Consider the following 25,552-nt stretch of genomic DNA (forward strand, 5'->3'; position numbering starts at 1 on the left):
GTGTGGGGCCCCCGTCCTTCCTGTGCCGCTGCACCACCTTACATATATATAGGACTTTGGGGGGTGGCCTACCATCGGGCGTGATTGGGGAGGGGAGCTGCCTTGCGGGGCTCCTTTGCTCCTGCTGTGCCACTGACCTGTTGCCCCCCAATTTTAATCGCAGAGTAGACACTTAGGGTTTGGGGGGGCTGGTCAGGTGAGGGGCCCTGCGAGCGGCAGCTGTCCCCCGATTTTTAATTGCATCATTAGCTATCATCCACATACACCCCATATACATGCACACAGATACACCATCCTCTTTTATTTTATTTCCTCTTTTATTTTATTTTATTTATTTATTTATTTTTTAATTGCATTATAGACACAATCACACCTTATCACATACACGGGTGGGGCGGGCTGGATTGGGGTGCCACGTGCACCTCGGCGTCTGCCCGCCAGGGTTGGCGGTGTGGCCGGGGGCCTGGCCGTCGCGGTGGCTCGCCCGGGGCGGCCTGGCCTGTGGGGTGCCCTTGTATGGTTCGCCTGCCCTTCCCTGGGGTGGCCCTCTGGGACCTGTTGATGCCGGGGCTTGCGCCGGGGGGGGCGGCTTGCGGTGCTTCCCCTGGACTGACACGTGCTGCGGGCGCCTCTGCGCTCTTGGGGCGGGTTCAGCAGTCTCCCGGCGGCGGTGCCGGTGCTGCGGGTGGCCCGTGTGCCGTCGCGGCGGCTGGTGGTTGCTGCGCTGTGGCGGCTGCTGGGGCGCCGGGCCAGCTGGTGGGTTGGGGCTTGGTCATGCTTGCGGGTACTGTGGGCCTGGGTGGCGGGGTGGTGGTGGGGGGGCGGGTGCCCTGGGGCCGGGCCCGCTGGGGGGGGTCGTGCTCTGCCGGGCGCTTGGGCGTTTGTCGCCGTTGCGCTTTGTGCACTGCCGGGCCGCTGTCTGTGTCCTCGCCTACCCCGGTCTGTCTGTGGGCTTGTCGGGGGTAGGGCTCCGGTGCGCGGGTGGTGCGCTGTTGGCTCTGGTGGCATGTGGCTGGTCTGGCTTCTGGTGGTTTGTGGGGGCCGTCGGCTGGTCTGCTGCTGGTCTCGCCTTCTCGGCTCTGGTGCTTGGCCTCCCTGCGGCTTGGGGTGTGGTGCTCCCCTCCCTCTTCGGGGTTTGCTGGCCCGCGGGTGTCGGTTGGCGCTGTGTGGTGGTTCGCCTGGCTGCTCGCCCGTTTTCCCGCCTGCCTGCTCAGTTTCCCGCTTTCCTCCTCGCTGGCTCCCCTGTCTGCCTTGCTGGCGGCGTCCTACCGTTGAGAGGGTGTGGCCTGGTGTCTTCCTGCTCCCCGGCGGTCCGCGCTCTCCGCGCCTGGGTTCTGGATCGTATGTCTGGGACCCGGGGTCCCCGGCTCCGCTGCTCCTTGGGTTACCAACGGGGGATAGGGTGGGGCTTCCGGGTGTCGGGCAGTCGACCACTGTGTGTGTGTGTGTGTGTGGGTGTGTGTGTGTGTGTGTGTGTGTGTGTGTGTGTGTGTGCACGCTTGAGTAAGTAAGCGTGTGTATGAGCGTGCGCGTAAGGGTGTGTATGTGCGTAGGAGTGTGTATGTGCGTGCGTGTTGGTGCGTAGGAGTGTGTATGTGCGTGCGTGTGTGTACTTTTATTGATTTATTTATTTATTTTAGTTATTTATTTTTTGGGGGGGGGCATACAGGGGTTTGCTCCGTGGGGTCGGGTGCTGGGCGATACATCTCTGCCGCCCGTACCTCCGCCGGGTGGGTGGAGGGTGTGCCTCCTGCATCCCATGGCGGGGCGGCCCTGTGTCGGGGGTCGGGCGGGGGTTGGCCCGGGGCGGGCCGGGCTCCGCTCCCTGGGGGTAGGGGGTGGCGGTGGGCGGGAATTGGCGCTTCCGGCGCGGGCGGGCTTCTTTCCGGTTGTGGAGGCATCTCTGGGCCTGCCGGTTTGTGGCCCCCGGTACCCGTCTGCCTTTGTGGGGTGTGATCTCTCGCTGGTCTCAGGGGTTGGCAGTCCTCCGGCCCGCTGGCGCCCTGTCCTTGGCTGGGATTACCTCTCTTCGGCCCCTTGCTGGTCTTCCCGGGGGGGGGGGGCTCTCTGGGCTGGCTCTTGGGGCACTGATCTTTGTGCTGCCTGCCCCTATGGGCCTGGTGGCCTTCTGGCGGCCAGGGCCCGGCCTGGCTATTTGGGGCGGGGCTCTCTGGGAGGTGGAAGGCGGCCCCTTTCCTTTCATGTATTCTCAGTGACAATTACACGCCCACACATTCCTGCACCTTTATATATATGAAGTCTTCCTCACATACAGAGATACCTGTACACACGTACATATGCACACTCACAGTACATACGTACTTCCCCACATTACTCACTAAGTTAACCAGGGTGTTATTATGTTGTTGGTTTTATTACAGCGACGGTGATATCAGCAGTATGACTATATATATATATATATATATATATATATATATATATATTTTTTTTTTACATTGATGATGTGCATTACAGTAATTTTCATTCTGTTCACTATCATGGATAATCATTTCATTACTACAGTTATGTGTGACTGTTTCAATGCAGTATTGTCATTGTGATCACTATCATAGTTCATCATTTCATGACTGCTATTATGTGTGACTGTATCAATGCAGTATTATCATTGTGATCACTATCATAGTTCATCATTTCATGACTGCTATTATGTGTGATCGTCATTGACAGCTTTGTCATTGTGGTTGTTGATATTGTTTTGTCCTTTGTCCTTGTTCGTCTTTATAGTTGTCACAGACATTTATTTGCTGATGTCGTTCTGTATGTTTCTGTTGTTCTGTCACAATTGTTGTTGTTGCTGCTGTTGTCCTTGTCTCTTGTCTCTCTTTTTTTTGTTTTTGTCCCCCTCTCGTCCCCCCAGGACTATCAATCAGGACTATCAATAACTTCATGACGCACTTTGAGGTAGTTTATTTTCGGGTGTGTTTGCTTGCTTGAGTGAGTGAGTGAGTGAGTTTATTGAGGCGCTGCCACAGTTTACAAGTGTTGCCAGCAGCCTCTTCAATGACTTTGGTGTAATAACTGTCTTTTTAATAACTTGCTAGTAAAATCAAATTGTGCTACACACGTGTCAACTCTTCCAGCTGGTCTTTTGTATTCATTTGCCAGACTTTCCTGTTTATGTGATAGGACACCCTCTGTTGGACATACAGACCAGTGGGCCAGTTGCCACATGGGCTTTGGGTTTGACCCACGCCATCGACCCAAACTACCTTGGCGATCTACCAGTAGCTTGCTATCCACGTAATGAGCACCCCAGATTTAAGCTAACGTATTCTGCTGAGTTTAACCAGGTCTCCGTTAGACTACTAAACTGTGTTTGGATGTGTGACATACAGGGTGATTAAAAAAGAATACGTCAAAATAATGACGCATTTATTAAGTTTAAAAGCATTGCAATGGACTGAATCAGTGGTCATTTAATTGAGGAGTTCTCCAAGTTTAACTGGGTGTGAACTTCACAGCTGTGGTGGTTTTTCTTTGAAGGAAACTCCGTTTCAGGACAGATGTATCTCGAAATGCTCCAAAACTTTACTGCGAGCAGATTGGAATGAATTCATTTTTCAACAAGATGGGGCACCGCCCCACTGGCATCCTGGGGTTCAAGCTCACTCTCTGCGCTTGGCCGGCTAGATCCCTGCACCTCACCGTGTGTGACTTTTTCTTCTCATGTGGGCTTGATGTTGTCCGTGCTGCCGGTGGTGGCCACACTGAGCACTTGTAAAACATTAAATAAAAACTTGAAGGTACGTACAACGTGTGTGTCCAAGATGGACTCTTCTATTGCTTTTCCTTTTTGAAATATTGCATGATGGTTCTTATTGAATCACCCTGTATTATTTAAAATGCACAAAGTTTCAACAGAGGTCCCGTTTAAAAAGTATATACTGTAATAGTGACTACAATAGTCACAGGGGCATGCTGGAGCCTATCCCAGCTGGCTTACACCCTGGACTGGTGTCCAGCCAATGGCAGGGCACATATAGACAAACACTCACATTCATACCTATGGACAATGTAGAGTCTCCAATGAAGCTAACATGCATGTTTTTGGAATGTGGGAGGAAACCGGAGTACCCAGAAAATCCCCCCACACACACACGGGGAGAACATGCAAACTCCACACAGAAATGACTACAATATTACAAGACTACAATATTACTTTTTGTAATATGGGAACTTATGCGGCACCCTGTCCAATATTGGGGACAAGTATTGTTACAACTATTTTCGTATCCCCTGCATTGTGTTTTTCGGATGAATGCCTTCATTCGTCCTGAGCCATCTGGAAATGCAGAGTTGCATTACTGGTTTTGGTCGCCGGGTGGCAGCAGCGGTGAGAGGAGCCACTTGAGGCGGTGCTTCCTCTACGGTAGTAGCAGACAGTGTTGCCAACTTGTCGCTAGGTCTGGCGGCATTCCAACCCCCCTTGTCGACATATTTACTCAAAAGCGACTTTTTCTCCCGTCGTTGGAGCTTTCTAATGTGGCAGCGGTGGGGGCTCCTGACATGTCCGCCCCGCCCAAAGGCAGTCACAAGCCGTGATGTGGAGCTCTACGCATCCCAAGTGCAGATGAGTTGCTATTACATACATTCACCAGAAGAGTGCACTACTCACCAACCACATCCGTCATGTTCTTCATTGTGTCGAAGTAAATGATGCAAAAAAGGTTTTCTCCAGGGCGTTCTTCATTGACACCAAAACCGGGTCAGGTGTTCCCTCCAACACCGCTTGTCGGATGAGATGACGCATCATCTCTGCCGAGTTTGGATCAGCACCAGCTATTTCAGTCCACTGAACACACCTGACAAGATTCCACACCAGTTTCAGGGGGAGCATAGAGAGCGTGCAGGGTGGATACATGCTATGCAATACTTGACCCAAATTGTGCATTAGTCCGCCTGGAACTGGTTTGCTGTCTGGCATTTCTAGAATGCCGGCCCGTTGTTGCACGTCCCAGAGAAAAAGGAAGCTTTACTCAAATCTGAATTGTTGCGTTTGCAGGTGCAGGGAGCAAAGCGAGACAACTCAAAGGCCACCAAGGCTGACAAACAAATGACGTCCAAACAACTGACGTCACCCCAGAAGTCTGATTGGGTTCTTCTACCACCTGAACAACCCGCTCGGGGACCCGTTGATGGGATTCAAGCCCCTCAGGGAGTTGCTAAGCGTTGGCGAGGACATGGTAGGGCTATGAGGGTGGGGGTGGAGTGGGACCAGACAACACTCCAAGTGTGGAGACATTTATTGGGCAGCCTTGACCCCAGAGACGCCTGATGAGCCTGGCATTCTCTCCCTCTTCCATAAGTGGTCTCCATGGCTTAGAAGCCTGCACCCTTATCATCCATGACGTATGTTATGACAGCAAAGGTGACGTGTATTTTGACAGGTACACTCGATGCAGGGGGACTCCTGCTCCATCATGCGTCTTTTTCTTCCACAACTGGTGTGGCTTCTCATGTCGTGTTGACCGACCGGGAATCCACAACAATTCCGTGCGTCTCCTTCTCTCCCGGATTGGTGAGTCAGCTGTCAATCATGCTGTTGTGGACATCACATGAGACCATGGTAGGGAAAGAACTGACCATCCCGACGGTCAATCAATGTTAGATGCTCGACCACACACATGATGGGCACATGGTCCCACAAACGTGGGATGGTATTTTCCAAACCCATGACCTTTGACATTTCCACCCAGGCTCCCATTTGGCGTCCGCAGTAGCGGTGCTCTCTGAAGGCGGAGGACGGTCTGTCAGCCTCGATAGAGGGCTTGATTGAGTCCGGTGTGCTGGAACCCTCCTGCCCTCCTTGGCACACCCCGATCCTGCTGGTGCCAAAGGGGGGCTCTGACCTTTGCACCGTTAACGCACTAACTACCACACCCACCACTGCGGTCCCAAACCCTTTCTCTGCGTTATCAGCTCTTGATCAGACACCCACGCATTTCACCTTCATTGACCTTTCCAATGCATTGTTTTGCCTCCCGCTGGCTGAACACCTGACATTTTGTCCTTCAAGTTTAGGGGCAGGAAATGGCGCTACACACGTCTGCCACAAGGCTTTACTTTGTCACTCTGCATTTTTAACTCCTCCCTGAAGCAGTGTTTGTCAGGGGATGCGCAACTTGTTTGCTGTACTGGAGCGGACACCCGAAAGAGGCTCGTTCTTTGGCGGCCAACTACTCCACCCCCTTCTTTTTGGATGTTGCTGAAAAACAACACTGGAGGACGTGAGTGGTGTTTTATTCACAAGGGGATGGAGGTGTGCGTAAAATCTTCATGTACATCAGCGCTCAACTCGACTCCATGGAGCTACGTCACCCAACATGCACAAGGTCATGTGACCCTCACTGACAGTCCTCACCGCAGTGTCACGGCCTACATCACCTCAGCAGCCTTCACACTCACGTCCTTGCCTCAGACACGCTTGGAGGACATTCTCACTGCACCCAACATGAAGCAGGAGGGGGTCCCACAAGTGTGCGCACAGAAGGTGATGGACGAGCAGATGTACGGCCATCCCAGTTAAGGGGCGTGATCAGAGCGTTAGAGGTTGCAGAAGGGAAAAGGGTTAACATGTAACAAACTTGGCTTGAGTGTGGAGTGTGGTACATGATGAGCTGGTCCAGTGGCAGGCAGTCAGGCAGGTTACAAGACCGCAACAGGAAACCCAGTGAAGCATCAACAGGACACTTTCAGCTTCCAGGACACACTTCTAAAGCCAACAGCTGTGCAGCAAAGGAAGCGGCAGGTTATAACCCAGCGTTACACGTGAGTGTCTCAGAAAGTGAAGGTATGTTGCCAAGATTCACATCTGAAGTACTTAGAGAAGATCAGGAACAACACCAGAGGAGGAAACTTTGTGGTTAGCAAAAAACTGTAACGAAAAGGAGGCTGGGGCTTGGCTTTCGGGGGATGGGCGTCCTGTCTCAGCTGGCTCAGCTGTTCTGGACCCTGGTGGTGGAGGAACACGGACCGGGACATGTAGGTAAACAACAAATGATGTGAGCTGATACACTGGTACCATCCTCACATGGCAGACACAAGTGAGGAAAAGTTGAAAGCAAGTGTACCCGTGCAGGAAAGAGGATGATAAACCATTGCATTCCAACGCCTGGGTTTCCAAGACTAGTTTGATCTGACAACGGTACACATTTCTAAAATGTATTTGCAAACAGCACAAAAGGCCGTAGGCTCAGTATACCATCCTCAATCACAGGGCAAAGGTCAAAGGATGAATCTAAACCTCCAAAATAAAATGGCAAAAATGATGCAGGACTCAAACGTGACTTGGGTGTGCACACTTCCATTAGCCCTTGTGGCTGCTAGGTGTGCTGTAAACAGCCAAAACGGGGTTCCTGGACGTACTGCCGGCCCATGGAGGCCCACGGGGGCCCTGGAGAAAATGAGCTATGGCACATATTATGATGCATGACAATGCTTGGTTGCAGGTTGCTGATATCAAAAGGAGGGTCCTGAGAAGGAAGTACACACAGCACCATGGGAGGATCTAAAGGCAGACTCATTGCTGGGTGCGTAGGAAACGCTTCCTGTCTGAAATACAATAATGGAAGGCCTGTCAGCAGGACTTGGGGGAGGGGGGCTCCAGGCAGATAGCGTGTACTATGTGGCAGGAAGTAAGAACACTTTCAGGTAGAATTTTGGACAAAAAAGAAAGCGTCTGTCTTTGTGTGAATTCACAGTTGATATGTGCGACTCTTGGGGACCAGTGATAGCACACTCCGGCCCCTGGACCTCAGCTGAGTTATCAAAAATATTCTCCATGACACGAGGCGCCCTAACTCAAGGAATCACTGATCATGTCACAGGCTGGCACGTGGCCGTTAGCAGGATTCCAGGATGCAGAGGAAGACACAACATTTCTGCATAACAACAGTTTACTCCAAAACACAAAATGGTACAAAAACCAGGTGTAACCCAGGTTAACTGGATGCTCAAAAGTAAAAGCCTGTTAATAAAAACAGCAATAAATACTTTGTATGAAGAAACAATATGAGACAATATGGTTATATAATCTGTAAATATGTGTAATAATCTATGTTGTTTAAAACCTGTTAAAATATGAAAAGAATGTAAATTCATTGGTTATTGTAATTTACGTTTGAATTACGGAAATGGGACTTTTATTTTGAAAGGGTACGTTGCTACGTAACCCATGTGACTAGCTCCATTTCCTGTGCAGAGGGAGAACATTACGCAGTCAGCACATAGTGCGCAGCAGAAGGAGAAGAGCAGGAAACTTTCCAGAAAAATATGAAAACGTGTCTAAATACTATTTTTGTTGTCTGAAGAAAGTGCAAAGAAGGTATTTTTGATTTTCCACCGTGTTCCTGTTTTGGAGATGTTTTATTTTCTGGAACGGGACTTGGTGAGTCAAAGAAATGTATTTTATTTTGTTTGAAAGTGATGAGAGATAATATAGTGGTTATGTTTTGTGGTGAAGTTATGGTGTATTTTCAATAGTTAACCCATAAGAACCCAGACCCATTTATCCTTAAAGGAAAATTATCCGGGCTATACCACAGACCAAGTGGACCACATAGAACACATTTCTAAAGTTTTTTTCTGAATAACACTTTTTATTCCCAAAGATCTGTGTTGTTACATATTTGTTACATTGGGCGTTAGTGTTAAACATATTCCTTCTTTGAAAATAAGTAAACCTGATGTTTTTTACGAGTGATGAATGGACAAATGAAGCTTCATAAGCACTTGTGACATTTTTGACTCCTCTATATGGCACTCTTGGTTTAAAGATGCTGTGGAATTTTTTTTAAATATCACAAGTGCTTCATGAAGCTTCATTTTCCCATTACTAGTTTTTACTGCTTGGGGCCACAAAACTGCCTTTTTATTTGTATTTCCATAACATATGTAAAAACTGTGACTTCAATGGCAAGGTTTAACAAACTTCATCAGTTTTGCTTTGCACCACAAAATATGCCAAATGCATCAAAAATAAATAACACTGCTTATTTGGGAACATTTGCAATAAGCTACCATAGCTGCAGACCTACAAACATAAATTGTGCAAAAAAACGTAAACGCTGAAGAAAAATAAAACTGTTGTATCATCAGCACCTTGTCCAAAACATTTTCTCAGCTGTTATGTCTGGTAAGTCTCTTCAGCCATTTAGCCTAAGTCAGATGGTAAGACTTGAAACAGTTTCGTTCCTCAGTGAAGCAAAGACGCACATCACATTTCTCACAGAGAGTGGTGGTTGCATTGACTTTGCAGAGTTTGCAGCAGCCATGTTTGTCACATTTCAAAGACCAATGTGCGACTTGGTCAGTGCGAACATCATCTGGATCTCCAACACGAACCCTCTTGGGCAGGTAGAAATGTGGCATTGAGTGATGGGCGGCCTCCTTGTGCCTGCCAAAGAATGAGGCTAGTGGCAACCTCTGCCTGGAATCTGTAGCTTGCCTGTTTGATACATCCGTGTTGTCAATGAAATGCAGAGTTTCCTGCAGGTTCTGAAAACAATTACGTGACATGACTTCAGCTACCATGGGACACCTTGTGTCATTTTCCCAGTATGCACGATTTGCCGTCAGTTGGCAAAGAGCCATGCACAGGTAGAGGCCAATCAGTATTTCCAGGTCTTTTCCAGTGGTGTTAACATTGTTGTGATGTAGAGATTTTTGTACACTGTACAAATTAGTTTGATCCTTTAGTAACATCGCATTTCTGGTGTTATGAACTTTCGAAGTACTCCACAGGACTATGAAGATTGTCTGGAGGTGGTCCTTTGAATGTACACTCAGGGGCTTCAAATGCTTTCTTCCCCCAAGAAAATAGTTTTTTCCCTTGGACAGTTCCTTCTTCAGTTCCTTGTTTTTGGCTATGGACAGTTTCTTTTTTTTTTTCCTAGAATGGATGTATTTTTCTGCCCTGAATTCATTTGGTTGTGGTACATCATCTGGTGTACTTGATTCACTACTGTCCGAATCACCACACTCACTTGACTCGTCACTATCCCCGTCTTGACTATTGGGATTGTAAAGAGGGTCATCAGGGTCTTCATCTGAGCAATCGTCACATCCCTCAAACTAACTATCATCTCCCAAAATGGCCTCCAGTGCATCATAAGGAGTGCAGCGCATGTTCTTACAAATGAAATCGGAATAATAGAATATTTAAGAACAAGAATAACACTTTTAAATTTTTGTAGGATCGGCATAGGATCGTAAAAATGTGTTAACATGATGTACAGATTTGCAAAAACTGTTTTGTAACACAAACCAAATACTTTCACATTATTTTGTGTTTCTAATTGTTCATTACACTTTCAATTGACCAGCAGAACATATTTCATGTTAATATAATTGAAACAGCTAAAATAATTGGGTGGATTATTTGCATTTTTGTTATTGTGACAAATGGGTCACATCAGGTTCTTCATTCTGATTTTAAGGCTAAAACCCCTATGTAACATATATGTTACAGCAATATTTCTGTTACTTTTTTTATATTACTTTCTTCAACAACTATGGTCATTCCAGGTTGAAAGTAATTTAGGACATGTTATCAAAGCATTGAACCTAAGAAATGTGTTTGAAATTACATGTGGTATCAAAAAACAGCTCTTTGAAAATAGCTTCTTCCTTGAAGTTTGCACACAGGCCAGACCTGCATTTTGGAGAGGTCACTTCCTGCTACAGTCACATGACTGTCACATGGTCATCACACCAGGATGTTAAGTATGTGTCGCTTAGGGACTTAACAAGTTAAAATCAAACATAAAGCTTTATAAGGAAGAGACTGGGACCTTCAAAGTGCTTGTTACACTCGTGTCACCGTGGGTTCTTATGGGTTAACATACTATACTGTTGCAAGTGTATTGTTCCTTCCCTCATTTCGGCGACAGCACTTGTTAACGAGCACTAATTAAGAGACGAAAGTGACGTGTTCTTTATTGTAACACTATCCACTGGTTTATTTGATATATTTATGCATATTTCATGTTGTTTATGATAGGCCAATTAGATTGGGTTGAAGAACTATCGCGATAGATCGACCTAAGAGAACATGTGCAGGAGCACATGTGCTTGAGATAAAGATGGCGAGCCACCCACGGAACCTATGAACTGCGCATGCGCCAGGACCAGTTCAGGAGCAACAAGCCCTCTGCTGACCGGTGCATGGTACTACAACTGGTAGGATTATCCATTGTTTCTGCAAAACTGCAGTGGACCAAGGATAACCGATAACCGTAGTAAATAGGTCCATGACAAAAAAGGTGATATTTGTTATCCAAATGGATGTGGTGCATATTGTTATTTAGTCACCAAGCTGCTTGTGCACGTCGTGTGTCATAAATGCTAATGTTCCACAGAGGGACACAACTCGGCATGCTGGTGTTTGCGTGCGTGCGTTGGGCTTCATGCTGCCATGTGCTCAAATGTGCAGTATGTGACATAAGCTCTAAAAGTATGGCTATTGCCCATTTATGTTGATAAATAGATATATCTCAGCACGTGACGTCTCATCGGCTCTGTGGTAAAACTCGGCGAGTGGAGGAAGTGACGTACATTTTGTACACGTGCAGAACCAGTCGTGTTTCCATAGTGACAGGGTGCTAAACGAGGGAGGTGTGCGAGCACTGATCTGTATAAAAAAAAATCTGGATCACACCTCGCTCGCGCCCGTGCAAGCCGCTGACGCCACAGCGCACGCATGAGAGGCCATCTTAGCACTCACACCTCGTACGTAGAAGACTACATTGGCACACATGATCTGTACTAATATACAGTCAAACCTGTCTTAGCGGCCACCTTTATAGAACGGCCACCTGCCTATAGCAGCCACTGAAAAATCCCCCCCAGCAAATGTACATGTTATAGACCCTGTGTATAGCAGTCACCTGTCCAACGCGGCCAGCGGCCACCCATTTTGTCTCCCTTGGTCAATATCTGACCGCATATAGCGGCCAAATTACCAACTCAAGTAGAAGCTTCATGCACGAAAAAGTTTTGTTTTTCAATCAATGAAGCTGTCGTGTGTAGACTTTAATTACTAAGTCCTAGCTCAGTCACAATCATTCACAAGATCCACACAAACTGTCAGTTGTTCCACATAAAAAAGCCGTCTTCTTTTGAGCTTGCTATTTCCTGGTCAAACATGTAACTTTAAGAGCATTTGCACCAAAACATTACCGCAAAGTAGGCTGGGAACAGGACGTGCTCCCAGCGACGCTACAATAAAAAAAACGCTAGCATGCATGCGGCAGCGGGAGCAAATCTGAGTTGGGTTGTACTTAATTGAAGTATTTTAGAATGTACTCACGTTATTTTTCATCAATCCTCATCCACAAATCCATCAAAGTCCTCATCTTCTATATTCGACACAAACAAAGCCGTCTTCTTTTCCGTTCGCTACTAGTCTGTTAACTTGTCAGTGTTATTCAGCTCCGAAGCAAAGAAGGAAACTTCTCCTGTTGCTTCTGCCAACTTTATTTCTTGAACGCGGCCACCAGACAGCAGCTCAGAACACACACACATCTCTCAGCATCGTCTCTCCTTCCTGCTTGCCCACAAGGCAAAGGTTAAACAAGCCCCACTACATAGCTGTCCAGCCAATGCCTGTAAGAAATGACACCGTTTATTTCCTGGTGTGCACTGGTCAATACTGTAATGCCGCTTGTTGTGGGGAAGGAGAGACTCACGTCGCCGATGCACTTTAATGGCTTTATTAACAGCGGAGAACACTGCAGGACTTTACATCCACGCCAACATAAACACACTTCCCAACTCTCTCCAAACTCACAGCTAGCACTGAGCCTAGCTCTCCTGCTCGGGACGCCCACCGTCACTTCCCGTCACTTCCTGATGAACTAAAGCTGTAATGACACTCTGCCGTATAAAAAGTAAAATATTAAAAACAAGCGTAAGACATTACTAGCACAGCTTTGTTCTGTGGGTGGTGGATATATTCTATCAGTTATTATTAAGCCTCTAGCTTCCTTTTAGTAAGTAAAAACCTTGGCTATGATTGCACTACATTGTCATGTAGACCTACAAAGTACACTTGGAAGAACAAGAGGTGAATAAATGTATTGCAACTGATGTGAAACTGATGAGAGGTAGGATTAAATAAGCTTTGCTTCTTCCTACTCCTTTTTGGACTTGCAAAATTGTGAATTGTACTATGTGATGTGCTACTGTTTGACTCATATGCATGTTCAGGATGAATTAAAACCATGAACCATGATAATAACAAGCCTAGTAGTGCTGTACAACTTTTATCCGCAGTCCGCAGTGCCCTCTACTGGTCAACATTATTATTTTCCCTTTTTTTTCTTTTTTTTCCCCTCTACTGGTCAACATTCAAACTGGATGCCAACCTGTCTATAGCGGCCACTTTTGCAAACTCCCTCTAGTGGCCGCTATAGACAAGTTTGACTGTATCTGGATATCCCATTGGTCAATGACTTGTGAAGCCACATGGCTGCTATATTGCACTCCAACGAAACACTTGTCGGACAATGACTTATGTGAGAACTTGTGAGTTGTTAAGTGTGTTGTTAGTTTGTTACCCACTCACACTAAATGCAAGGTTAGTCTTCACACTAACCTCGCACAACAGGTGTGCTTGAGCTTAGTCATAAGGACTCTATGATCATTTTTAAACATTCTGTGGATATCACACCATACCTGAGTCATAAGGACTGTACATGGGGGGCCGTGGGGGCTATGTAAACAAACAACCACCACTAGACTACTAAATCATTTGTGGTTGCTTGCAAATATAAAAAAATACATTTTTTTTTGTTTACCCGAATTTCAAATAAACCCCCATCTGGAGACAATGTTTATATATTATTACATATTATATTACATATTATTCCTGTGGTTTTTGTTCAAATATATTTCTATATCAGAAAAGAGCTTATTTCTATTTCATAACACAAACAAAAAAATCATCAAAATGTGAAATGATTTTAAAACTTGTCTCTTTGATGATTCATATTTTGTACAGACGAGAGCATAGTGAATTGTATGAAAGTAAGAATAAAAAGTAAAGGATCATGACCATGGATTTTAGTGGAAAAAAGGGATGGGATATGCAGTTCAAATGAAAATCTCTTTCTAGAGGAGTAAAACTATCATTGCTGTAGGGGAGTGCTGAGCCAGGGTGCACAGTAGCATTTTGTCCCAAAGGCAATGAGAATTGGAAGGGGGGAAAGTACATTTAATATAACCAAAAGATAGAGAATAACGTATCAAATGGTTTTTAAGGGACCAAGGTTGAATCTCCCCGCTTTTCAATGTCAAATGTAGATGTTCTGTTGCTTCTGAAGCCACAGAGGCCATCTTAGCACTCACATCTCGTACGTAGCAGACAGTGCTGATTTTTTTTGTTTGTGTTATGAAATAGAAATAAGCTCTTTTCTGATATAGAAATATATTTGAACAAAAACCACAGGATTAATATGTAATATAATATGTAATAATACATAAACATTGTCTCCATATGGGGGTGCATTTGAAATTCCCCATAAAAAATGTATTTTTTTATATTTGCAAGCAACCGCAAATGATTTAGTAGTCTAGTGGTGGTTGTTTGTTTACATAGCCCCCACGGCCCCCCATGTAAAGCCCTTATGACTCAGGTATGGTGTGATATCCACAGAATGTTTAAAAATGATCATAGAGTCCTTATGACTAAGCTCAAGCACACCTGTTATGTGAGGTTAGTGTGAAGACTAACCTTGCATTTTGTGTGAGTGGCTAACAAACTAACAACACACTTAACAACTCACAAGTTCTCACATAAGTCCGACAAGTGTTTCTTGTGAGTAGCAATATGGCGGCCGTGTGGCTTCACAAGTCATTGACCAATGGTCTATCCAGATATATAATACAGATCAGTGTGTGCGAGCAGCTCTTTGTTCTTTCACTTAACACACGCCTGCGTGGAACCGCTGATTTAGTTTCCACTCCGATACGGAGTCAAATTCAGGCTGGTATCGGTGATACTTTGTGTAAATTCACCAAACGTGTGGTAAATTTAAAGAAGTTGTGTATTTCATATCGTAGCATAGAAAATACAAGACACTGAAATCACTTATTCATGAAATGAATTATGAATATGAATACAAGAATGTAATGTATTTATTGTAAAGCCTGAAGTATAATGAGGTAGCAGGGTGATCTAGCCAAGCTAATATAGAACACAAAACAGGACAAAATCATAAAATATGTAAAAGAGTCTTTTGAAATGAACTCCATTAAGAATGAAAACTTTACTGACAATTCACACATGGCTCCGTTTACGATTGCTCATTGTTTCAACAGACAAACGTTTCATAGAACACATTGCTCATACAACACATGTATGTATTGTATACAGTGACCTCTGGCTAACATATGCTAGCAATAGTGCTTTCATAGAACACATTGATCATACAACACATGTATGTATTGTATACAGTGACCTCTGGCTAACATATGCTAGCAATAGTGCTTTCATAGAACACATTGCTCATACAACACATGTATGTATTGTGTACAGTGACCTCTGGCTAACATATGCTAGCAATAGTGCTTTCATAGAACACATTGATCATACAACACATGTATGTATTGTGTACAGTGACCTCTGGCTAACACATGCTAGCAATAGTGCTTTCATAGAACACATTGATCATACAACACATGTATGTATTGTGTACAGTGACCTCTGAATTGGCCGCCGTATTCTCAGTATAAAGTATGATGTGTTTGCTGCTTCCATGTTGGCATGACATCCATGTCACTTATGTTTTACTAGCTGACTGGTTGGAAGTCTGGTGTGGGGGGCACTCTGTGCACGGTGAATCTGGTGTACAGGGTGCAAAGCCGGTGTTGATGCTGAGTGCTGAGGAGAGGTGAGGCCCCACTGGAGTCTCTGGATGGTGACTGAGGAAGTCCTTGAACGTGGCAGGCCCACCTTGTTGGCTTTTGTTGGGGATGATGGCATTGGATGCTGAATAGAAGCCTGGCGTAGGAGGGTCAGGGTGGTGTGAAGGACTGTGGCTATGGCATCCTCTGTTGACCTGCTAGTCCTGGATGGGAAGTGCTAGTGTGGGAGAGTCTATGGATGATGTGTCTCAGCAGTGTGCTCGTGCACGGACATGTTGAGCACACGGCTCGCATCATGCCAACATGTGACTGGCGTTGGCCGGTGGATGTGATGAGGTCACCTCTGCTGTCCTCCTTCATGTCCTCAGGGTGGAATACACTCCAGTCTGGGATGTTGACAGTCCTGCAGCTGTGAGGAGGCTCCATCCGCTTTTGAGGTGGGGGGGTGTCCTTTTCCAAAGGGGATGTAGAAAGGTAATGTAAACAGGACTATGTGTTCTGACTGGCCCAGGTGGGGTGCTGGGATTCCTTTTTAAAGTTTTCTGCTACGTTACTCATTTCACACGCTGATGTTGTTTGGGGAACACTAATTTGAAGGCTACATGGCTGAAACCCACTACTCAGGTTTCCTCCCACATTCCAAAAACATGCATGTTGGCTTCATTGGAGATGAAATTGTCCATAGGTATGAATGTGAGTCTAAATGTGCCCTGCTATTGGCTGGACACCAGTCCAGGGTGTACCCCACCTGTTGCCCAAACACACAACCTCATCAAGGACAGCACACATCCACAACACTCATTATTCACACTCCTACCGTCAGGCAGACGCTACAGGAGTTTGAAGTCCAGGACCACAAGGCTGGCAAACAGCTTTTTGTTGGAGAAATGTATATAAATGTTATCTCTGTATGTTCTCCTCACGAGTAAAAGCAATCTCGTTGTCTTCTTTCTTCTTTCTTATTGTGTTTAGAATGTTTTAGGTTGCTTGAACCTGACATTAATTTGGTCCTTCGAGCCAGATACCAAAACACCTGAGGATTCCAGCTGAGGAAACGACAACCAGAAAGACCGTGGCCACGGCAAACAGACCCTTTCCGGGACTGGCTCTCGTCTCACTGGCTGGAGTCTGATGGTTGACGGTATACCTCGGAGAGGGAAGACAACTTGGTGAGTAATATTTCCTTAGGGGGGATTAAAAGAGAATGAGTGAAACGTGTTTAAGAAAAGACAAGCAGAGTCAATAAAACAGCTTTTACCCACAGGCCATCAGGCTCCTCAACGAAGCACTCGCACACGCCGCACGCACACACTCATAGCACTTTATTTATTTATTTATTTATTTATTTATTTATTTATTTATTTATTTATTTATTTATATTGTTTACTTGTATTAATGTCTCTTCTGTAGTTGTTGCTTAATTTATTGGTATATATGTTTATGTGTTTATGTTTCTTATGTTCTTATTCTTTCATTTGTTTTATTTCTTTTCTTGGGATAATGAACAGAATAAGATTTTCATTGCATGGTATAACTGCTGTTTTACTATGCACATGACAATAAAACTCTCTTGAATCTTGTATCTTGTAAAAGCCCGCTAGGCCTGCTTAGAGTGAAACCTTGTGAATACTAGTCAATGGCAAGTAATTGAAGGACACCGAATTCCGATAAATTCCGTGGTAAAGATGGACACCGGATTCCCATAAATTTTGTGGTAAAGAGGGATGCTGGATTCCGGCAAATTCCGTGGTAATAACAGGATGGCGGAGTCCTATGCGCATTTAAATTCCGTGTTGTGTGCTTGTGAGTGTGAGTGGAGACTAAGTTTCACTAGAAACTTATCTCATACCAAAGCGGTGAGATTGGAAGTGGTGACTTGTTGTGGAAGCAGAGACAAGAATTCTCCGCCCCCACCTGGGTAGAAGCTTGAGAATTACCACAATAAGATCATTTTTCACCACCTCACTGACAGAAAGAAAAACCCAGTTATTAGAATTCCCTAGGAATTAACATCATAACTGGGACCAAATTGAATTAAAATGGGAAATGGAAAAAGTAAAACAAACTATAAAGATAACTTACAGAGTAAAGACTGGCGATTCGTTGAAAAACAAGATTCAACAAAGTTAAAATACCTGGATAAATGGGTGTCTAAATACGGGTATGATGGCCAATAAAATTCCCCAAAAATAGTGTCGTTACAGGACTAGATACTTTAGTGGATGAAAAATAATGATAAAAAGAAAATAATTATAAAAAGATGAAAAAAGAAGGATATGAAGAGACAGTTTTGGCTTAATACAGCTCAAAAAAGAGAAGAAGGAGAAAAAGAAAATAAAAACAAAAAAGAAACGTGTGTGTAAAAAGAAAAGAAAAAAGGAACAGCAAAGGTGGAAACAGAAGGTTGAGAAGTTAAAAATAAGAGAGAAGGGACTGAGGAAGTGAAAGTTAAAGATAGAGAAGAGGATAATAAGATAGTAAATGTTCAAAGGACTGAGTAAAGTAGGGAAGAAAGACAGCAAGGCAGACCCTCACTGGATCCTCTCTTGCTGGTGTCTCCACCACGATATGAGGAGCAGTGTAGTGATATTACACAGCAGAGAACTGGAACACCGAGTGCAAGGCCTGATCAACCGAACCACTCGACGTTTCCTAAAAAGAGCAGATGACACCGCCATGGGTAGAACTAAACAACAACTAGATGAAACATTTGATGATTACGGAGCCACAATGATAACGGTATTTAAAACAAAGTGGCTAACGGGATAATGATGACCCACAGGGTCGTTATAACAACAGCTAAAAACTGCGTTACACGCTAATTCAAAAGACGCTATAAGAAATTGGTTCTTCAAATATTGCATACATTTTGCAACAGGCATGCTAGAAGAATATGTTAAACATGGGGAAAGAAAATGACAAAGGAAAAATCTTAGGCTTAAAAAATGAAGATACCTTCATAAATGAAGAAGGTCAAATATACTTTCAAAGTAACGCACTAAACAGGAGGATTTGGAAGAGGACAATTTAGACAAAATGCGTCAGGCTGTTGGTGTTGTGGAAAAGAAGGGCATATTGGACGCAATTGTTAAAAAATAAATAAATAAATAAAATTAAAAGTAAATAAACACCAAGAAATCATACACTGTGTGACTAGGCCAGCCTGCTCCCACAGCAGAAGAAAGGGACACTTCTGAGTCAATAAACAAAAACTTAGTGGAGCTCAATTTACAAGAGCTGTAAATCCTGCTGTGGTAGTACTTGTAGTACCACAAACAGTATGGAAAGGCATGTCAGTTGCCCATTTTATTGGTACCAAAATGTCCTGTCAATCTGCTGTGGAGAGATGGCTTGTCAGCCCTGGGACTGGCTTTAGTTCCAACTAGTGATGGAAACATCATTGTTAAAAGGCAACATGTAATAAAAGACTCATTTGTAGTAAAAGCGGAAGAATTCCCTTCCTACTATTATTCATTGGACATACCAAACAAACCACCTCAGAGTGTGGGAACCAATCGTCTACGGGAAGGACAAGCGTTACTGCAAAATATTGAGGACACAATGACTAGCAACAACTTACATATAACTCTGTACTACCGAGGTACTTTAGGGCCAAATCCAGAATATGAAAAACAATTGGCGCGAGCAACACCAGGAGTTGTACTCATTGATTACATCTATTCAGATGGATCAACTACTGCGATAGCAGGAGTTCAATTAAAAGACCTACAAACGCTGTATCGACAGTGGGGAACACCACATGTGTCACTCTACAAGGCAAAAGGTGAAAAATGGAAAGATTTAACAGAAATAGTACAATTGGGACAACAAACGACTGACTGGGTGCAAACACCTGAAGGAGTCGACAAAAGTGATATTACAGGTTTACTAAGGAAAGACATATTTTGGACTGTACAAGTACAAGGAGGACGACACCTTCAGAGTCCTGTAGAGTGACAGTATGTGTTGACAGACGAGGAAGAAGAACAGCTCAAAACCATACCTGAAACATTGTGGTCACAGGGTCCATCTGATGTAGGTCAAATTAAAGGAGCATTACCAGTACACATTAGAGTAAAAACAGAATATAGACCTTGTATACGGCAATATGCTCTAAAGCCAGATGCATATGAAGGTATAAAGCCTGTAATTGATGATTTAATAAAAGCAAAAGGTATAATAGAATGTCCAGATTCACCATGTAATACTCCTATTTTTCCAGTCAAGAAGGCTCTGCCTTCTGTTGGCTGGAGAATGGTGCAAGACTTACAGGCGGTAAACAATGCAGTGATTCAAAGAGCACCATGTGTACCTGATGTACATATGCTTTTAAATTCGTTAAGGCCTGATGCCACTTATTTTACAGTAGTGGATATAAGCAATGCTTTCTCTTCAGTACCAGTAGATAAAGAAAGCCAATTCTGGTTTGCTTTTACCTTTGGAGGAAAACGTTACACCTATACAAGGTTACCCCAAGGGTATTGTGAAAGCCCCACTATTTATTCACAAGCCATGACTGCTAGCATGGCCAAGTTCAGTCCACTCAGGCAGCTGAATTAGTTGCATTAACGGAATCCTGTAAATTAATGAAAGATAAAACAGTAACTATATGCACCGATAGCCAATATGCATATGCTACTGTGCACACATTTGCCCAATATTGGAGAAGCAGGGGCACGGTAACATTGACAGGCAAGCCAGATACAGATGCGCACCTGTTACAGGAGTTATTAGATGCTGTTTAATTACCATTAAAACTTGCAATTTGTAAATGTGCTGGACACACCAACGGGCACTAATAAAACCACAAAAGGAAATGCATTTGCAGATAACATGACTAAAGTTACTGCTGGAAATTAAATGACCGTATTGACAGCACCGCAACACCACCTAGAAAATGAGGTTCTCAAAGGCATGCAATAACAAATTCGTAGTCTGAAATTAAAATTTGGAAAAGAAAAGGGGCTACACTTAAAAATGCCATCTATGTTGACCAAAATTTGAAGCCTATTTTTCCAAAAATGTATATAAATGGGAGGCTATTTTGAGCCATGGTGTGTCACATGTCTCAACAGGAGGGATGGTTAGTCAGATACATCAATATTTTACCACCTATGGCTTTAATTCATATTCAAAAAATGTTTGTAGAGCCTGTCTAACATGCGCAAATCACAATCTGAAAGGCAATTTACGCCCGCGACGTGGTCAGTTTCCAACACCGCAATATCCTTTCCAGGTAATACATATGGACTTCATAGAGCTAAGCAAAAGCGAAGGAAAGAAATTTTGTTTGGTCATCATAGATGCATTTTCTAAATGGATAGAACTCTTTCCAACAAAGCATCCTGATGCCTTGACGGTGGTAAAAGCACTACGTAAAGATATTATACCACGATATGGTATACCTGACACGATTTATAGTGACAATGGCTCTCATTTTGTAAACCGGATAATACAAAAAATAGGAACAATGTTCCATATTAACTTAAAAAATCATTGTGCTTACCACCCTCAAAGCGCAGGACTAGTGGAACGAATGAATGGAACAATAAAAAATAGACTCAAAAAGTGTATGGAGGAAACAGGGAGACCTTGGACACAAAGTCTTGATCTCGTTAAATTATATATTAATATAACTGCTTCAAATGGATTAACACCATTTGAAATTTTATTTGGAAGACCATATAGATTACCATACTTCAAAAGTCAATGGGAAGCTGATGATGACGCTAATCTCGCTGACTATACACTTGTTGGAAAGGCAAAATAATATATGTCAACCTGCAGAGGATTCTACTGTCTCCCAGCAGGAAATTCAGTTAGTTCAACCAGGAGATTGGGTCCTCATCAAAAGCATCAAAAAGAAGCACTGGCATTTACCCAAGTGGGAAGGTCCAAACTAAGTATCATTGACAACACAAACAGCCCTAAAAGTAACTGAAAGATCAACATGGATTAATTTGAAACATTGTAAAAAGGTCCTTTCAGCAGAGAAACCCCGACGGGAAAGGTGAGCAAACGTCTGACAATAAGGTGGGTGCAGACATTTAGAGTCTGAAAATACCTGACGGTCAGTGAAGAAAGTACAAGACACCAATCCTAGTAGAGGCGGAACTCCTAAGGTTCTCTGTGAAATGACGGTAATAAGAGCAAAGTATTTTGTAAGTGATAGATAACTATTATGTTCATAATGGACATAGGGCTGCTTGTATGGGATCAGACTAATAACCTCAAAAATGCAGACACAGTTGCCACTAATGTAACCCTACTAACAGATAGGCCAAAGTGAAGCACATCAAAGACAGTACATGCACCATGGATTGTTAGTTGGGCGTATAGAAATTCTATCCATATGACTATTGGTCCGAACACAAGCACAGTGGTTAGGAGACAAGGATCCTATATACATTGATGCCATTGATGTTCTCCGTGGGGTGCCTGATGAATAGAAATTAGTAAATTAGATTGCGGCTGGATGGGAATCCATATTTCCATGGATTACCGTCAATAAAAACGTAGACAGGATTAACTACATCCACTACAATGTTCACAAATTGGGAAATTGGACACAAGTTGGATTTGAAGCGGTCAAAGAACAACTTAAAGCCACGTCCCTGATGGCTTACCAAAATGGGATTGCGGTGGACATGTTGTTAACAAAGGAAGGAGGTGTGTGTGCAATGTTTGGAGAACAATGCTGTACCTTCATTCCCAACAACACTGCTGCTGATGGCAGCCTGACTCAGGCCATTGAAGGCCTCCGCACCCTGAATGGTAAGATGAAGGAACACTCTGGAGTGGAAACCTCATGGTGGGACAGTTGGCTTGATATGTTTGGCAAGTGCAAATCCTTGGTGTCATCTCTATTGATGTCAAGTGCTGTTTTTGCAGCAATCGTAACCTTGTGTGGATGTTGTGTTATTCCCTGTGTGGGGGGTCTATTTAACAAAATGATAAATGCAGCTATTTCACCCATGGAAACTAAAATGGCACAAATGTATTTGTTGTTGGATCTGGAAGGGAACGAGAGAGAGATGGAGACAGCTATAGACATGGAGGATGATCTCCATTTGCCTGATCTGTTTCCAGACCAGGTGACTATGAGTAAAAGTCACATTTGACTCTTGGTGTAAATGTGTTTGTGTTCATATAAAAAACAAATAATAATAATAATAATTCTTGACTGAAAATCCGAAAGGAAGTGGTTATAGAATGATATGAGAATTTGAGCAAATACATGATAAACAGGAGGGAAATGTTGGAGAAATGTATATAAATGTTATCATATATTTGTCTTAAAGAATGTATCTTCCTTTGTTTGAACCACTATAACCTCTGTATGTGTGTGTGTCTGAGCAGTACAGTTTTATGGGGCTACGAAGAAGAAGATGAAGGAACTCCTCTTGACCGCATGAGCGCTCAGCTGATTTTGTTCCTCCCTTAGTCATGATTACTTGTTATCTTTTCTATGCACTCATCCACAGAGACTCTTTGTAGATCAAGAAGAACAAACAGGAACTGCTAAACAACAGATGCTTGGAATGTTCTGGTGTAACTGCTGCATGTTTACAGATTCACACTCTTGATTGTTTGTTTATGTGAACACACACACACCCCCACACACCCCCACATACACAGTTAGATACAGATTGTATTGTCACGTTGCAGCTGTTGTGCTCCCCCTCCCCTTAGAGCTGCAACGTGCTCTGTGTAACTAGGGAATCCCCAACAGAATAAAAGGGAGGAGAACGCAGAGTTTACTCAGAACGGATCGAGGTTGTAAACTGAGTACATTTCTGTCTGTTCTCCTCGCGAGTAAAAGCAATCTTGTTGTCTTCTTTCTTCTTTCTTATTGTGTTTAGAATGTTTTAGGTTGCTTGAACCTGTAGGCCCCCAGAAAGGCTGGATGGTTGCCTGGAGGGTGTGTTCCAAGCAACACTTGTCAGCCTTCCTGGTAACTTATTGGCTCAACGTGAACATGAAAATGTCCAACATTACAGGATTTTAAAAGCATGGCTTTTCATCAACTTTTATTTGAAACTTCTTCAAAGATCCTGAGGGTCATGGAACAAAAAAGTGGAGACCTCCTGCAGCGACGTACGACAGTTGTGCAAGAAGATACGCCGCCGCATGCCGGGCCTAGTCTGAGTCCTGACCTGAATCCTTTTCAAATGCGGTGGCATGGCCTTAAAAAGGCGCTTCACGCTGGAAAACCTTCAAACTCTTCAGATACTTCTTCATCCAATGTATGTATTTGTTTAGATGACACTTTGTGGCCCACTCAGGCCCTAATTCATGCAACGTGTGCACACTGACCTCAAGTGCTCAATCATTCCAGAGTTTTCCTCATGGAGCAGTGAGGCACACACATGGGATGATGAAGAGCATCCCGCTTTTTTTACGCAATACTTCCTAATAGGCTTCTCTCTTGGAGACAAAGTGTCTGTAAGTCATGTGCAACAAGAATGATATGATCCCTGTGTGGATTGGGAACTTGTGTCCTACTTAGACAACACTGTTGTTTCATTGGAACATTAATTACTGGATGTCTAGCTTGGCCGTTGTCAACCATCTGTAGTTGGAAAAAAGCAATTTTGAAATGTGAACAATGTGAACAATAATAATAGAAACCAAATATAGTGCTGACCAACTTAGTGTTGCACTTCCTGTGTTGCACGATGCATGTAAAACACCTGCTCAGGCCCAATCATCTCCAAGAACATGTCATGTTTCCAGCAGCTCTCCAAAAATGTCCAAACTTTGATCTGCAGCCTTTCTGATGGTCCCAACTCTCCAGCACTCTGGAATACTGTAGACTTTCCTGGACTGTAGATGTCATCCCTCCGCCTCGTCAGCCGGCTACATATAGAGCCACCACAGTCCTGATTGGCAAGGGAGAACCCGCCCATTGTGTTCTGTGTTCTGATTGGCGTATGTGTCCCACGGATGTGTTTCACAAATGATCCAATCCCAGGAACGTTTCAGTCTGGACGGGGCGTCATTTTCAACTGTGATGAATTTTATTCATGAATGGTTTGACAGCCGTAGTTTTCAGAGAATTGAACATGACGGTGTTCCAACTGTATCCTTGAATATGAAGGTGTTCCAACTGTATCCTTGAATATGAAGGTGTTCCAGCTGTATCCTTGAACATGAAGGTGTTCCAGCTGTATCCTTGAATATGAAGGTGTTCCAACTGTATCCTTGAACATGACGGTGTTCCAGCTGTATCCTAGAACATGACGGTGTTCCAGCTGTATCCTTGAACATGACGGTGTTCCAGCTGTATCCTTGAACATGACGGTGTTCCAGCTGTATCCTAGAACATGACGGTGTTCCAGCTGTATCCTTGAACATGACGGTGTTCCACCTGTATCCTTGAACATGACGGTGTTCCAGCAGTAGCCTAAAACATGACTGTGTTCCACCTGTATCCTTGAACATGACGGTGTTCCAGCTGTATCCTTGAACATGATGGTGTTCCAACTGTATCCTTCAACATGACGGTGTTCCAACTGTATCCTTGAATATGAAGGTGTTCCAGCTGTATCCTTGAACATGAAGGTGTTCCAGCTGTATCCTTGAATATGAAGGTGTTCCAACTGTATCCTTGAATATGAAGGTGTTCCAACTGTATCCTTGAACATGACGGTGTTCCAGCTGTATC

At 44.0% G+C, this 25,552-nt stretch overlaps 1 long non-coding RNA gene across 2 annotated transcripts; it reads left to right on the top strand.

Annotated features, from left to right (window-relative positions):
* Positions 1-8,226: 8,226 nt before the first annotated feature.
* On the top strand, positions 8,227-25,119 carry LOC129191341 (uncharacterized). Of its 2 annotated transcripts, XR_008573191.1 has the most exons (4): positions 8,227-8,407; positions 11,021-11,199; positions 16,858-24,131; positions 24,224-25,119. It is a non-coding gene; the product is annotated as an uncharacterized LOC129191341 (long non-coding RNA). The 2 variants fall into 2 exon arrangements; XR_008573190.1 differs by lacking the exons at positions 11,021-11,199; positions 24,224-25,119 and having other exon boundaries at positions 16,858-18,387.
* Positions 25,120-25,552: the final 433 nt, after the last annotated feature.

The sequence above is a fragment of the Dunckerocampus dactyliophorus genome, chromosome 12 (genome assembly GCF_027744805.1).
Source record: "Dunckerocampus dactyliophorus isolate RoL2022-P2 chromosome 12, RoL_Ddac_1.1, whole genome shotgun sequence".
Classification (NCBI taxonomy): Eukaryota; Metazoa; Chordata; class Actinopteri; order Syngnathiformes; family Syngnathidae; genus Dunckerocampus; species Dunckerocampus dactyliophorus.